This window comes from Phascolarctos cinereus, unplaced genomic scaffold, assembly GCF_003287225.1.
Source record: "Phascolarctos cinereus isolate Bilbo 61053 unplaced genomic scaffold, phaCin_HiC Scaffold_4;HRSCAF=312, whole genome shotgun sequence".
NCBI classification, from domain to species: domain Eukaryota; kingdom Metazoa; phylum Chordata; class Mammalia; order Diprotodontia; family Phascolarctidae; genus Phascolarctos; species Phascolarctos cinereus.
Window position 1 is genome coordinate 718214643 of NW_027555847.1, and position 16206 is coordinate 718230848.

Here is a 16206-nt window from a genome sequence, read left to right on the forward strand (position 1 = left end):
CTGCCTCTGATACATGTTGGCTGTGTGGCCTTGGGAGGCTTTAGGCAACTTTCTAAGACCGTCGATCGGCAAGAATTTCATCACCGGGACCTCCTTGTACTAATGAAATCACAGGCTTAGACCCAAGAGCCCCTAGGCCTAGCACAATGCCACTTGATAATAATAATGATGATAATGATAGCTAACAATGATATATTATTTGCTACATGCCTGGCTCTGTGCTAAGCACTTTAATAATAATAATAACAGCTAGCATTTATATAGCACTTACCATGTGCCAAGTTCTGTGCTAAGCCCTATAATAATAATGATGATAATAATACTAATAGTAATAGTCAACATTTATATTGCACTTACTGTGTGCCAAGTTCTATGCTAAGCACTTTACAGTTATTATCTCATTTAACCCTCACAACAGCCCTGTGGAGCAGGTGCTGTTATTATCCCCATTTTACAGATGAGGAAACTGAGGCAAACAGGGGTTAAGTGACTTGCCCAAGGTCACACAGCTGGTAAGTTTCTGAGGCTGATTTGAACTCAGCCCTTCCTGATTCCAGGCCAGCTATACACAGGCTGCATTGAGTCTAACCTTGGAAGTTATTAAGCATCAGAATATCTAAACTAGGGGTGCTTCATTTTTTTTTTTGTCTCCTGGACCCCTTTGGCATTCAGCTAGTGAGGCTGGGGCAGCTAAATGTTTCCATGGAAAAAGCACTGGGACTTGAATCAGGAAGACTTGAGTTCAAATCCAGCCTCAGACACTTATTAGCTAGATGACCCTGGGCAAGTCACTTGGCTCTGTCTGCCTCAGTTTCCTCATCTGTAAAATGAGGATAATAACAGCATTTACCTCTCATGGTTGTTGTGAGGATGAAACAAGTTGATAATTGTAAAGAGCCTGGCATGGTGCCTGGCACATAGTAAATGCTATAAAAATGTTAGCTATTATTATCAGTCTTTGAATCCCTCTTCAGAATGATGTTTTCAAATGAATGAATAAAATACATAGGATTACAAAGGAAGCCCATTCTTTGCAGTAAAGCTGTCATTTTTCTCACCAAGGTTGACAGCACCACCCCAAAATCTGTCCTAGGTTAAGAACTCCTGATCTAGAGTTCGAAGGTCAGCCCCTCCCTGAGGCCGAAAGAGGTGTGAGGATCAAAGATTTAGGACCCAAGAACCCATCAAGTGCAGCACACTCATTTTACGTTGGAGGAAACTGAGGCAAGTGGAACTGAAGTGATGCCCCTGGCCACACAGCTTGTGTTTGAGGCAGGATTTGAACCCAGGTCCTCCTGATTTCAAGTCCAGGCTCCACCCTCCCATGCCATGTACAGTGCCTTGCCCAAGCCAACAGAGGAAGTAAGTAGCAGAGTGAGAGTTCATCTCTCTCTCTGGGCCACAGTTTCCTATTCCATAAAATCCCAGAACATGACATCTGTGCTGGCTGATCTCTCACCTTCTGATAGTAACAGCTCACATGTCTGTAGCCCAGGATTTCAGAATTGGTTGGGATCTCAGGGCCTATTGAGTCTAGCTCATGTGTGATAGTAACCCCCATTATAACATTCCCAATAAGTGGTAATCCAATCCACCCTAACTAGAAGTTCTTTCTGACCTCCAGTTTAAATTGGCCCCTTCAGAACTCCTAGGGATACTTCCTGTCCTGTTTCCTGAGGCCAAGCAGAATTCAGCTAATCCTTCTTCACTATGGCCACTGAGACACTTGAAGACAGCACTCATGTTCCCTCTGGATATTTTCTTCTCCAGGTCAGTCATCTCCATTTCCTTCAATCAGTCCTTATGGATGACACAAATTCCAGGCTCTTCATGCATGGCTGCCTCCTCTAGACCCTTTCCAGTTTAGCCAGGTCCTTCCTTTCCAGACAGAGCCCCCCACCCGGCAACTACTTCTAAGTTCTTTTCTGTATTCATCACACAGTCAGATCTCAGATGGTTGAGCCATTCCCCTCTCATAGGACCTACCGGTGTCTGTGATCAGCTTTTCTCTGTTCTGAACACGGTTCATCCTTGTCCTTCTTCTAATAATTATGTTCTTGGGAAGATGGTATCCCAGGGTAGAAATGTAAGATCATGGATTTAGAGCTGGTGAGGACTTTCAAGGCCTTCACTGGGAAGCGGTGGGTTGTAGTGGAAAGGGTCTTGGTTCTGAAGTCAGAGGTCCCAGGTTCATATCTTACCGCTGAGGTTTATTACCTGGGTGGCCTGTGTCACCTCTGTTAGTAAAATGAGAGGTTTCAATTAGATGGCTTCAGAGGTCTTTTCCAACTTAAAAACAAGGATCCTATGATCTTGAGCAAATTTTTCATCTCTCTGAGCCTCAGTTTCTTCATCTGTAAAATGAAGGAGGTCCTTTCTGGCTCTAAATCTATGATACTGTAATAATCCCATATAATCCTTTTACTGATAAGGAAATCAAGGTGTAGAGAAATGAAGAGAGTTAGCCCAGGTCACCCAGCAAATGGCAGAGCTAGGTTTAAAAGCTACTCTTCTGAGCCCAGAGCAGCAGCTCTTACCACCCTTCCATGATGCTGACTCAGCTTTGCTGGCCAAAGTCCAAGCTGGGCTGAGGCCCTGGCGAGGAACTAGGGAAATGTCATTCAGCAAAGTTAGGGTAGGGAGAGGGTCCTCTCAGCAGGCCTGCTGCCTCTTTCCTGTGGACTTCAGGCTTCCCAGCTTCCTTGCCGTATCCAGGAAACCCCTCCTGGTCTGCTCACAGCCTGCTCCCTCGTTCTGATGACTGGTCTATGTGGAGAAGAACACTGGAAAAGAGTGATGTGCAGCCAGAGGGGTCTCTGAGGTACAGAGGTGGACATAGCAGTGGCCAGGCAGGGACTGGGAATCATGGGATCTCATGGGGTGCTAGCAGGTTCACTGAGCTCAGGGCTGCTTCCTACCTTAGCCTGGCTTGAGTACTCAGTGGCTCATGCCTGCCTCAAATTACTCCTCAGATTACCTTGTATTTACTTCTCCACTAAGGCTTCCAGTCCCTCTGGTCCAATGGGAGGACTTCAAGGACATGGACTGCTTTGTTTTTTATCTCTGTATCTCTAAACCTAGCATACTGCCAGGCACCCAGTAGGTGCATAATAAATGTTTGTTGGATGGGATTGAACTGGAATAGATCTTTTTTTCCCCTTTTTTTTGAGGGGGATAATGATCAATTTATTTTTAAAAAATTAATTATTTTTAGCTTTCCACATTCACTTTTATAAGATTTTGAGTTCTAAAATTTCCCCCCTCCTTCCCTTCCCCCCTCCCCAGGACCATATGCAATCTGATACAGATTATACATGTACAATCATATTAAACATATTTCCACATTCATCATTTTGTGAAAGAAGAATCAGAACAAAAGGGAAAAACCATGAGAAAGAAAAAAAAAGAGCAAATACTATGCTTCGATCTGCATTCAGACTCCATAGTTCTTTCTCTGGCATTTTCCATCACGAGTCTTTTGGAGCTATCTTAGATCCTTGCATTGCTGAGAAGAGCTAAATCTATCAAAGTTGGTCATTGTACAATGTTGCTGGTACTGTGTACAATGTTCTCCTGGTTCTGGTCACTTCACTCAGCATGAGTTCATGTAAGTCTTTCCAGGTTTTTCTGAAGTCTGCCTGCTCATCATTTCTTATAGCACAATAGTATTCCATTACTTTCATATGCCACAGCTTGTTCAGCCATTCTCCAACTGATGGCCATTCCCTCCATTTCCAATTCTTTGCCACCACAAAAAGAGCTGCTATACATATTTTTGTATATGTAGGTCCTTTCCCCTTTTTTATGATCTCTTTGGGATACAGCCCTAGAAGTGGTTTTACAGTTTTATAGCCCTTTGGCCATAGTTCCAAATTGCTCTCCAAAATGGTTGGATCGTTTCATAACTCCACCAACAATGCATTAGTGTTCCAATTTTCCCACATCTTCTCCAACATTCATCACTTTCCTGTTTTGTCATGTTGGCCAATCTGATAGGTGTGATGTGGTACCTCAGAGTTGTTTTGATTTGCATTTCTCTAATCAACAATGATTTAGAGCATTTTTTTCATCTGACAAAAATGGCTTTAATTTCTTCATCTGAGAACTGCCTGTTCATATCCTTTGACCATTTATCAATTGGGGAATGACTTGTATTCTTATAAATCTGACTCACTTCTCTATATATTTTAGAAATGAGGTCTTTATCAGAGACAATAATTATTAAAATTTTTCCCCATCTTTTTGCTTCCCTTCTAATCTTGGTTGCATTGGCTTTGTGTAAAACCTTTTTAATTTAATGCAATCAGAATTATCCATATTGCATTTCATAATGTTCTCTGTCTCTTGTTTGGTCATAAATTCTTCCCTTCTCTATAGACTGGCAGGTAAACTTGGAATAGGTCTTAGAATTTAGAACACAGAATGTTAAAACAGATTGGGATCTCACTACATAGAAGAAAAAAGGAGTCCTTAGAGCAGAGGATGTCAGGGCTGGGAGGGGCCTTAATAACAATAATGTTCCCCAGGAAGCATTCCCTGATCTTTTCCCCTTTGGTTGGCAATGACCTTTCCCCCTTTGGAGTCCACATAGCGCTTGTGCTCTCTTGTGTTATCACTTGGTATAATAATTATTTGTGCATCTTATCTCTCATGCTTCCCCCCCCCATCCTACTGGCCTCTTGCTCCATTGGGCCAGGGATTCTGTCTGACTTTGCCTTATTTGGGTTTCTCCTAGCATCTCTCATAGGATAAGAGGTAGACACAGTTGGTGCTTCGTACATGTTGCTTTGGTCTCTGCATCGAATTGGAATCTGGGCAGTATGATCTAGGCAGGGAGAATAGCTTGCAGGAAAGGCAAAAGTCCATGGTTGGAGAAGAACGTGGTGGATGTATATTTGGAACTGGTAGAGGAGGGGAATGTGATCTGGAAGTGAAAGCAATGGAAATGCCATCCCACCTCTGACTCTTTTACAGATCAGCTCAATGTTTTACCAGAGGTAAAGCTCTTGAAGTTATCTGTGAAGTATGTGCTATAGGTGACTCCCCATTTTACAGGTTGGGAAACTGAGGCACATAGCGTGAATAACAGGCCCTGGTCACATAACTAATGAAAGTCAAAGGCAGGGTGTGAACTTAGATCTTCCAGACTTCAGGTCCAGTGTGCTAGCGGGGCTATCTCTCCAACTTCCCTGCTCCATGCCTCAGTTTCCTCATCAGTACAATGGAAATAACAATCTTTCCCTCTTAGGATATGAGGAAACCATTTTATAAAGTATAATTTAGTATAGAAATAGGAGTTATAATTAAGGAATAAGCATTTATATAGTACCTACTATGTGCTGGGAACTGTGCTAAACACTTTTTACAAATATTATCTCATTTGATCCTCTCAACAAGCCTGCAACGTAGAGGCTCTCATTATCTTTATTCTATAGTTGAGGAAACTGAGGCAAACAGGGTTAAGTGACTTGCCCAGGGTCACACAGCTAGTAAGTGTCTGAGGCTATATTTGAATTCTGGTCTTCTTGACTCCAGCCCAGTCCTCTATCCACTGAGTCACCGGCTGTCCTCATAATGATGACAATTCCATGTCCCAGATTTAGCTACTCTTGGCATACGTCCATCACTGTTACCACCAAGCTTCCGTAGCTGGTCAGGCTTGGGGCCCCAGGCAGAGTGTATCAGGTACTCACGCTGGTGTGATGTTACCCCAGCAGCAGGAAAGTCACACCATCAAAGAGCTCCTGATACCGTGCATTCTGGTCAGTATCTCACATTGATGAGGAGGCAATTGGTAACACAGCAGCCTGCTGCTGAGAGGCACTGTGTGGAGTCAATAAGAGCTGGCCTCTGAGTTAGGAAGACCTGGCACTTTCTAGACAGGTGAACCTGGACAAGTCACTTAACCTTTTGGTGACCCGGTTTCCACATCTGCAAAAGAGGGTTGTACTCATGGATTCTGAGGCTCCCATTAATTGATGGTCTCATAAGCCTTTGGCACACTTTTGGCAGTGTGGCCCTGTACAAGTGGCCTGACCTATTAGTGCCCCAGATAACCCTCTAAGGTAATATATTGTTGAATTATGGCTATCAACTTGTTTTCATAGAGGGACTGATGAAGTCTACACCCCTGAAGTCATACATTTGGATCAAAAATACAAACACAGAAATGCAAATGCAAACCCAGCATTAGTATTTATTTTATTGATATATTATGTACTAGAATATAAAATACTAGTAGACCATTGTATACTAGAACATATAATATTAGTAGAATACTATATATTATGCACTTTATATATACTATGAAATATATCATATTATAACATATTAATTATGTTTATTCTGTTGATATAGAATATATAATACTAGTAGATTATTGTATACTAGAACATCTAATATTAGTAGAATATCATATATTATGTATGTTATAGATACTATAAAATATATTATAACATATTAATTATGTTTATTCTATTGATATATACTAGAATATATAATACTAGTAGATTATTGTATACTAGAACATATAATATTAGTAGAATACTATATATTATGCACTTTATATATACTATAAAATATATCATATTATAACATATTAATTATGTTTATTCTGTTGATATAGAATATATAATACTAGTAGATTATTGTATACTAGAACATATAATATTAGTAGAATATCATATATTACGCATGTTATAGATACTATAAAATATACATCATATTATAGCATAGTTTATGTTTATTCTCCTCCTAGGATGAGCTCCAGGCCCTAGAGGGACATAATCATCTGAAGAAGAGTAGGTGGGTGGGTTTTACAGATTACAAAACACTCTACAAATATTCTCTCATTTGATTCTCCTCTCAAGGAGATGCTGTTACTATCCCCATTGGACAGATGAGAAAACCGAGATTCAGAGAGTTTAGGCTCACAAAGTTACTAAGTGTCTGAGGTGGGATTCAAACCCAAGTCTTCTGGACTGGAACCCATTGGTCAGTCTACTACATCATTCTGCCTCTCCTCCTGATGTTTGGATGATGTGCTAAACCCTGCTAAGTATTTTAAATCCATTTTCCCTTTTGATTTTCCCAACAATCCCAGAAGGGAGGGCTTGTAAGTATTTTATAGATTAGAAAACTAAGGCTTGGAGTGGTTAATTGACTCGTCTTGGGTCATGCAGTGAGGGCAGGTCAGAGATGAGATCTGGATCCGGGTCTTGCTGACTCCCAAATCCAACCTTCTGTCTGCTGTGACTCCAGGCTTCCCTTACCTCTTCTGTGGCCTAGACTATACAGAAGGCCCTTACAATTCAGCGGGATTGTGCTGAGCACCTGCTGTGTTCCCAACCCTGTTGGGGGTGGGGGAGATAGTTTGAAGCAAAATGAGCAAAATCATGCCCTTTGGGATCATTTTAAGAAACTAAGGAATCTTTGATTCATCATGTGAAGAAGAAGGTGGTTGTTTTGGAGGACCTGGGTTCAAATCTCACCTCTGCTACTTAATACCTGTTACTTTGGACTTAACCTTCATGGTGGCTTGATTTGGATTAAATGGCCTTTAGAAGTTCCTTCCAGGTCTAGATCTTTGAGACTATGACTTTGGGCAAAGCATCTTACCTTCATGGCCCTCAGTTTCCTCATCCATAAAAATGAAGGTGACATCTAAGGACTCTAGCAACTCTAAATTCCTATGAAGGGTAGCTCTAGAAGACGCCCGAATTCCCTTCTTTTTCTTAGCCTATTAGCCCACTATCTTCACTTATCTGAAAGATGTCATGGGGGACGAGAGAGGGAGCCCATGAGTTCTGGGAGGTTCTGTGTGGGAGAATCATGTGGGAAGTTGAGGAGGATGGGTGCAGATTTCAGTTTGGTTGACAGAAGAATTTGGAATTATGGGATTTAGAGCTGGAAAGGACCTTGTGGATCATTTAGTCCAACCTCCTCATCAGATGAAGAAAAAAAAGCTTCTAGAAGGAAAATGAAGGCAGCTTGGTGGTGCAACAGTTAGAGCACCAGGCTTAGAGTCAGGAAGACTCATCTTCCTGAGTTCAAATATGGCCTCAGATACTTTCTAGCTGTGTGACCCTGGGCAAGTCACTAGCCCTTGTTTGCTTCAGTTTCCTCATTTGTAAAATAAACTGGAGAAGGAAATGGCAAATCACTCCAGTACCTCTGCCAAGAAAACCCCAAAGGAGGTCATGAGGAGTAGGACACAACTGAAAAATGACTGAAAAACAACAAAAAAAAGGAAAATGACTTGCCCAAGGTCACCCAGGTAAATCTCATGTGGACAGTAGATCTGCTTCCACTCATTGTTCTGGCTTCCTTCCTCTTCAGCCAAGCAGAATAAAGTTAATTCTCTTTCCACATGATTTGAAATACTTGAGGATAACAAGTATGACTGTGATAGCTAGCATTTATATAGCCCTTTAAGATTTGCAAAGCCATTTATATATGTGAACTCAGAGGGACTGTTATCCACACTTTATGGAGGAGGAAACTGAGGCACAGAATGATTAAGTAACTTGCTCAGAATCACATTGTTGGTTAGTATCTAAGGCAGGATTTGAATTCAGGACCTCAAAGGACATCTAGTCCAAATTCTTCATTTTACAGTTAAGGAAAAAGGAGGCCCTGAGAGGTTGCCCAAAGTCACATTGGTAGCATGTATTAGAAACTGTGCCATGTTGCTTCTATCTCCTTATACTCTCTCTCTCTTTTATAAATTGCATTTTATTTTTTCCAATTACATGTAAAGACAATTTTTAACATTCATTTTATAAAAATTTTGAGTTCCAAGTTTTCTCTCTCCCTTCCTCCTTTTCTCTCTCCCTATAACAGTAAGCAATTTGGTATAGGTTATATGCATGCGACCATGTAAAACATATTTCCATATTAGTAATGTTGTGTATCTACCCATTCTCTAAATGTTTCTCATGTGTAAGTTTTTTTTCTGTGAAAAGCCAGCATAGTATGATGGACAACATGGAGGCCTTTGAGTCAGAAAGATGGTGTTCAAGTTCTCCCAATGATAAATACTAGACATGTGACCAAGGGGAAAACTCCTTTCGATTACAAATGATCTGCTTCAGACCACAAATGACTTGTAGAGAGAGTTTCCATTCCAGGGCTTCCCTGTATGAAATTCCATTTCAGGTGCTACCCTTTCTCCCTTCTGGCCAAAGTTTTATTTCCCTAATTAGACTGGAACGTTCTTTAGGAGAGGAACCATAGAAACAGGACTGGAAGGCAGCCCTGGGAAGTAGATGCTATTATTATCTCCATTTTACAGGTGAGTAAACTGAGGCAGACTGAGGTGAAGTGATTTGTCCAGCTAGTATTGAATTCTGGTCTTCCAGACTTCAAGTCTGGGGCTTTCTCCTCAAGCCTCTACTTAGAAACGTCCCATTACCATAGACTATATAGCCACAGGGGCAGCCTGTTCTGTAGCTGGACAGCTCCTATTGTTGGGACTGAGAAAGAATCCTGGAATTAGATTTGGGAGAATCTCAGCTCTGCTCCTGTGCGACCTTAGATTCACACGAGCTCTTTGGGCCCCACCAGAGGGTCAGATGAGAAGGTGATCCCTATATTCTATGACCTTGAGTAAATCACCTCTCCCAGCTGGGGTTCAGTTTACTCCTCTGTAAGATGGAGTTCTTTTCTGGTTCTACAATCTTCGGGCTTTAGATCTACCAGTCCTAATCATAGCAAGGGGGGTGGAGGTAGCAGAGAAGTGAGGAGGGCTTCATGGAGGAGGTGACATTCATATTTCCACTACTCCATTTGCATTTTCTTGCCTCCTCTGGCTTTCTCCCTTCAACTTGGATTTCATCTACTCTCCTTGACTTTCTAATTCCCTGGCCTGTTTTCTCGGTGATTCTTGGATGGGCTCTTAAGGGGAGTCAGTCAGTCTGTAAGCATTTGTTAAGTGCCTACTATGTGCCAGGCATTTTGCTAAGGTTGGGGTTACAACCTTAGAACCTGGATTTGAACTCAGGAACCATGTTGCTTCTATCTCCCCATTCTTTCTCTTGCTCTCTCTTTTTATAAATAGCATTTTATTTTTTTCCAATTACATGTAAAGACAATTTTAACATTCGTTTAGAAATTTTTTTTGAGTTCCAAATTTTTTCCCTCCCTTCCCTGCTCCTCCCTATAACACTAAGCAATTTAATATAGGTTATATATGAGCAAGCATGTTAAACATATTTCAAAAGAAAGACAAGAGGAGGACAGTCTCTGCCCTCTGCTTACAATCTAGTGGGGGCCAGAGAGCACACAAAAAGAAATTGAAAAGGCGGAGAGGAAATGGAGGGTCTTTGGTGCAGGTGTGTGGGGTGTGGTGTGGCGGTGGTAGTGGTGGTGCTTTGATATTCAAATGAGTGCAGCTCCGTGTGCCTAGCCCTTCTTCCCATCTGTTATCCTGGTACCCACTGGAGAACACGTCTGGGAGCAAGACTTAAGCTCTTAGGCTCCGCCCCCTAAGAGGCGTGTCCTGCCCATCCCTCCTGCCCCCTCCACTAGGGATGCCGTTTTAGTTCTAAGCCTTACGTGGGCAGTCCAGGGAGAATTAGGCCCCGCCCCTGAAGTAAGGGCTCGTCCCCTTCCCTCTCCTCTGTTTTGGGAGTTCTCAGTGCTCGCTAGGCTCTCGTGGGGGCGTGACCTAGACTTCTATCTCCGACCCCTGGAGGGGTGGCTTCTCCCCCTCGGCCTGGGGCTCCCCACTAGTCCCTGGGCCTCCGCCCCGTTCGGATGTGTACGGGGCTTTAGAGAGACCCTTGTAGGGGTGTGGCTTAATCTCCATAGACCACACCCCTTCCCAGCTAGGGATTTCCTCAGGCCGCTCCAGACCCACTTGGGGGCGGGGCCTTTAGATCCTTAGGCTCTTTTAGGGGCGTGGTTTGAAAGGGCTAGCCCCGCCCCCTATGCGTCCCGTTCTTCTGGTCTTGTCCTGGATTGGACTGATGGCATCTTGGCGAGGCGTGTCAGTCTCTTCCCTCTATTGATCATTTCCGATTTATCCTGTCAGAAGTTGGCTGTAGGTTTTCTCCCCCCATTAGCCCGGGAGCTCCTTGAGAAGAGAAATCAATCAGTAAACATTTATTGAGCACCTGCCATGTGCCAGGCGCTGTGTTAAGCTCTGGAAATACACAAAAAGACAAAAGACAGGCCTCGCCCTCACGGAGCTGGCAATCGAATGGGGAAGACAAATGTGTGCCATACATACGAACAAGGAATATACGGGACAAATAGGAAATAATTAACAGAGGGAAGGCATTAGAACTGAGGGGTTGGGGAAGGCTTCCAGTGAGAGATGGAGTTGCTTTTTGCCTTTTTTTGCTATCCCCAGTGTTTAGCACCGTGGGTGACACAGAGCAGGAGCTTAAAAAATAAATGCTTGTTGACTGACTGACTGACTGACTGGAGGCCCTCTGAAAAGTCTTTCCTTCATCCACCTCAGGCATTCCTAGACCCAGGTGGGGGCGTGGCTTTAGAGCTCAAGCCCCGCCTCCGCCTTCCCCTCTCTCTGATGGGAGAGCTCTTTTTGGGCTGTGTCCCCTTGAGGAGTGTCTTTCAGTACTCTCCAGGCTCCTGAGGGGGCGTGACTTAAGCGCTGAAGCCACGCCCTTCCCGGGGCTATTCCCGTCTATTCTAGGAGCTTCTTTCTGGGTTCTCCAGACCCTCCCCCAGAAAGGTGGCGGGGGAGCGTTCTGTGAAGAAAGACCCCGCCCCCGAATAAGCCCGCCCACACGCCCGCGGAGGAGAAGCCTCTCCCTGAGCCAGGTCCTGGAGGGGGCGTGGCCTCGGAGCTCTTATTTTGGCTCTTATGAGGGTGCAGGAGAGGGCGTGACCTAGGAGCACAGGCCCATTTTTTGGAGGGGGGGTGTTAGCCCTGGAGGTGGGCGTGGTCTGTGTTCTGAAGGTCCTGTCTTTCGGGTTCCGACAGAAGCTGGGGTGGGGGCGTGTCCTGGGAGCTCCGGCCCCGCCCCTCACAGGGGCTTCTTAAAGTCTCAGCGTCCCTCGGGCTCTCCCTGACGTAGGCCGAGGTGAGGGCGTGTCCGTCGCGCCCAGGCACCGCCTCTTCCGGGGGCGCGCGCGCGCTCTCTCCCTCTCTCAGTGCGGTGGGAGGCTCTCGGTGGGCCAGGAGGCGGAGGGGGCGTGTCCGTGCCGCTCGTAGCCCCGCCCCAGGCCTCCCTCTCTCTCCCTCCCTCCTTCCTTCCCTCTCAGCTCGGCTCGGCTCGGCTCGGTTTTGCTCGGCTGGGCTCGCGCTGGCGCCGGTGCGCGCTCCCGCCCGGCGTCTCGTGGGCGCGCTCTGTGTGGCCGCCGCCGCCATGTTGTTGTGGTGGTGAGGCGGAGCGGCGGCGGAGGAGCCGGAGCCGGAGCCGGAGCCGGAGCCGGGGCCGCAGCCGAAGTCGCAGCCGCAGCCGCAGCCGCAGCCGCAGCCGGAGCAGCCCGCGGCCGAGACACGCACGCGCCGGCCCGGCCCCGGGGCGCCCGCGCAGGCCGCCCCCCTCCCTGCGGCCCGAGCGTCGCGTCGAGGGCGGAGGAGGAGGAGGAGGAGGAAGAGGGAGGGCAGGGGGAGGGGGCCCTGGCTGGGGGCGGAGGAGCCGAGGCCGCGGCCCACCGGGGGCTCCGCCATGTCCTGCTGCCCCTGCCCCCGCCCCTGCCGCCGCTGCCGCCGCCGCTGTCCGAGCGTCTGCTGCCGCCCTCGGGGCCTGGTGAGTGAGGGCCGGGCCAGGGAAACTGAGGCCCGCGGGTGGGAGCCGGGGTGGAGAATCGAGGCTGGTGTCTCCCTGGGGCGTCGGGGTGAGGGAGCCCCTCCCAGCGAGCAGAGACCCTCGGGATCAGCCGAGTCCCACCCCTTTGTAGAGAGGGGAAACTGAGACCCAGAGAGGAGGAACTTGCCCTCCCAGATACCCGTGGCAGTGGGGAAGGGGTCTTCCAGGACTCGCTAGACTATCTGAGCGGGGAGAGACCCCAGTTTGCTGCTTGTCCACCCTTGGGTAGGGGGTCCCACCTGGGGCGCGTGGGAAGAGGCGGGGCCGACTCTGTATATTGTCTCAGCTGGAAGGGGGGAGGGACCCTCCTGAGCTTGGAATCCAGTCCCCCTCTCTGCAGACCCCGAGAGAAGGGTCTTGTGCCCCAAGGGGAAGGGGCAAGTCCTGGCCGGCCATCTGTCAGAGATGGGAGGGACTTTAGACAGCATGTTGTCCAGCCCACTTGTGGACACTGGGACTTCTCTCCCCCGGCCCCCAAGAATCAGGGGTGAGGCATGTGAAGAGGGGCAAGTTAGGGTCTTCAGAGACTTAAGTAGACAGCCTGTCAGGGTTAGTCCAGGGTTCTGGCAAGTCCAACCCCTTTATTTTACAGAGGAGGAAGGAAATTGAGGCCTAGAGAAGGGGATTGGCTGCAGAGGTGTGTGGCGTTGGGAGTGTGGGATGTGAGATACTGGGCAAGGTATAGACTTGGTGGACTCCCATTTGAGCTTAAGGCTTGCTTAGTGGTCCATTCTAGCCCCTTAATCCCTTCATTGTAGAGATGGCGATGGGTGCTGGGAAAGGTTGTACGCTGTCAGATAGAATTGGAAAGAACCGTGGAGATCAGATATCCAGAGATTCCCCTGGCTTTGCAGAGGAGGACGCTGTGAGGTCTAGAGTCTGAAAAAGACACCCTCTGGCCCCTCCCACCACTTGTGTGTGTTTGGTAAAGGGCAGGTCAGGGTTTGAGTAGACACGGAATGTCAGACTGCAGAGGTTCTTAGAATTCTGTAAAATAAGCTGCTTTGGCTGTTTTTCTGAATAATTTTAAGTTAAATGGAATCTTTTTATAATTGTGGAATTGAGCAGGAAAATTACCGTCTCAGGTTGCACAGGTGGTGGCAGGGCCAAGATTGGAACCCAGGTCTTCTGGTTCTGAACCCTGTGCAGCCCCACCCTGTACTCCCCTGGATGTTGGCCCTGGGGCCAACTCCCTCCCTTTATTCCCCTTAGTATTGCTGGCCCAGAGAGACCCTCGATGCCCTCCCTTCCCCCACACGAGATACCTCATAGACTCATGGAATGTTAGAGGGGAAGGGACCTTAGATCTGAACCCCTCATTGTACAGATGAGGAAGTGAGGCCTAGACAGGGGAAGAGACTTGCCCCGATTCAGTAGAGATTTATTAATTACTTCAAAGTGGCAAAGGCATGATTCAAACCCTGACCATCTTTAAGCTTTCTCAGTATACCTGCCTGAGGGTGTTGTCCCTAGGCAATCCTTCACTCTCTTAAATATGTTCAGGGGATGGTGGAGGGGACTGAGAAGCCCTTTGCTGCTTGTCTCCTCCCTCCCCTCCCATCCCCCACAGTTATTAGAGCTGGGAGGGAGGGACCACCGAGGTCATACGTGTAATCTCATAAGCAGACCTTCTTTGGTCTCTTCAGTTCAGATATTTAGGTACCCGCTGTGTGTGTATAAGGGACACAGAAATGACATTAGAGTAGGGAGGGACCTGAGAGGTCATTGATTCCACCACCTTCCTTTGACAGGGGAGGAAATGAAAGCCTACAGAGGGCAGGCAGGTTGCTGGCTAAGAACTTGCAGCAGTTCAGGTGTAGAGTCAGGGCCTCTCCCTGCCTGCTCCAGCCTTCTCACCACTCTCTTGTCAGTGTTGGGGAATCCGTCTTCCTCTCCGCCTTGAGTGTGGTAAAGAGATTGAAGGTTCCCTGGGAAAAAACACCCATCTGTCGGGTGGGGAGAGGGAGAGGAGAGATGAGACTGCGTATTGCTTTGAATTCAGCAAATCGGTGCTTTAATAAATCTGTTCAATTGAAATTGTCTCAGAATGGAAGTGCCGAATTTGAATCCTAGTGCTGTCGTTGAGTAGCTGTTAGATGTTGGCCTAGTAGTCCATTCTTCTCTCTGAGCCTCTGTAAAGCAGGGCGTTGTACAAGATGATCTCTCAGGCCCCTTCTAGCTCTTCATAGTTTGTGAGGCTTTGAAAGACGGGCTTGTTCTGGAGAAGAAGTATTCTATGAATGGCCAAGGGAAGGGTGAATGACTTTTGGTTGTCCTCACTTATTTCCCCAGTTATCTGGTCAAAGGATGATGTTTTGTCTAACCCTGGAGCTCTCCTGATTTTGCTGGCAGAGGGTGTGGTGCTTAGTGGGAATCTTTGTAGAAGCTTGTAGGTGGTTCACAGCTTTTGGGGAGGAGGAGTGACTGCTTTTTCGGCCTTACTGCAATGGGGCATTTTCTTGACCTGGTAGTAAGTGGGTGGGAAAGTTATTTTAGAGAGAGTGAAGATGGTAGAAAAGTCCCACAATCAGTAACTCCAGGAACCCTGCAGAACAGCATGCAAGCTGCTCAGAAAAGGATTACAATGTATTTGTAAAGATAGAAATTGGGGCATTTTATATGTATCACATCTTGGAAAAGAAGCTATGAGGACAGTGCTCTTCTGAACTTTGTGCACCACAAACCTTCTCTAACGGTGTAGGGCTCTCGCTCTCTCTTCTTCTGGCAGTGTCTATATTCTCTTTAGTGGAGAACCCAGGGTGGAAGAGTTCCATATGGGGACGTTCTAGTATCTTGGTCATTTTACCGAGTTGGCCTCATTTATCAGGCCTTACTGAAAAAGAAGCATGGAGAGCGTTCTCTTCTTGTTTGCATTTGGCACAGTTGTGCCATAGGCATTGTGATGTTATAGGGGCCCTGGGGGTAGATGGCAACTCTTTATTGGGTGCCCTTCACATGGTAAGTTACTGTAGGCGTAATGTGTGATTCTGTGTTATTGGTGTTGTTGTACGGGAGGTTGGGAGGAATGTTGGTTGTTGGTTTATGAAGCAGGCCAGAAAGCCCATCATCCTAAGAGTGTATGTTCCCTATACCTTGGTGTGATAGCACCCTTGTCATGTTTCCTCTTATGACGACATAAGTGAATGCTCGACTTTCCAAGCAGATCGATTGGAGCGTAATTCTTCCTTTGATGAAAGGTTCCCTTTGCAGAGCACAAGAGTTTACTGTTTATTTTGTATTTGACCAACCATGGTGGAGATGGGGTGGTGTTGGGTGGGGGAGAGAGGAAGTGGCAAATCATTATAGAAATTTAAAGCTAATGTTTTAGGAGCCACAGCCTTCCTGAAAGTCAGTTATAAATTAAGATGAATTATCTCTTAAATTAGTGCCAGTGGGAAAATGGTTTGATCTACATCAATTCAAG

The 16206-nt window shown here is 46.4% G+C and overlaps 1 protein-coding gene across 1 annotated transcript in view; it reads left to right on the forward strand.

Annotated features, from left to right (window-relative positions):
* Positions 1 to 12551: 12551 nt before the first annotated feature.
* The window catches only part of MTMR3 (myotubularin related protein 3), a 204373-nt gene continuing 200718 nt past the window's right edge, over positions 12552 to 16206 (forward strand). The window contains 1 exon segment of the mRNA XM_020996651.2: positions 12552 to 12722. The gene's annotated coding sequence lies outside the window, so the exon portion shown is untranslated.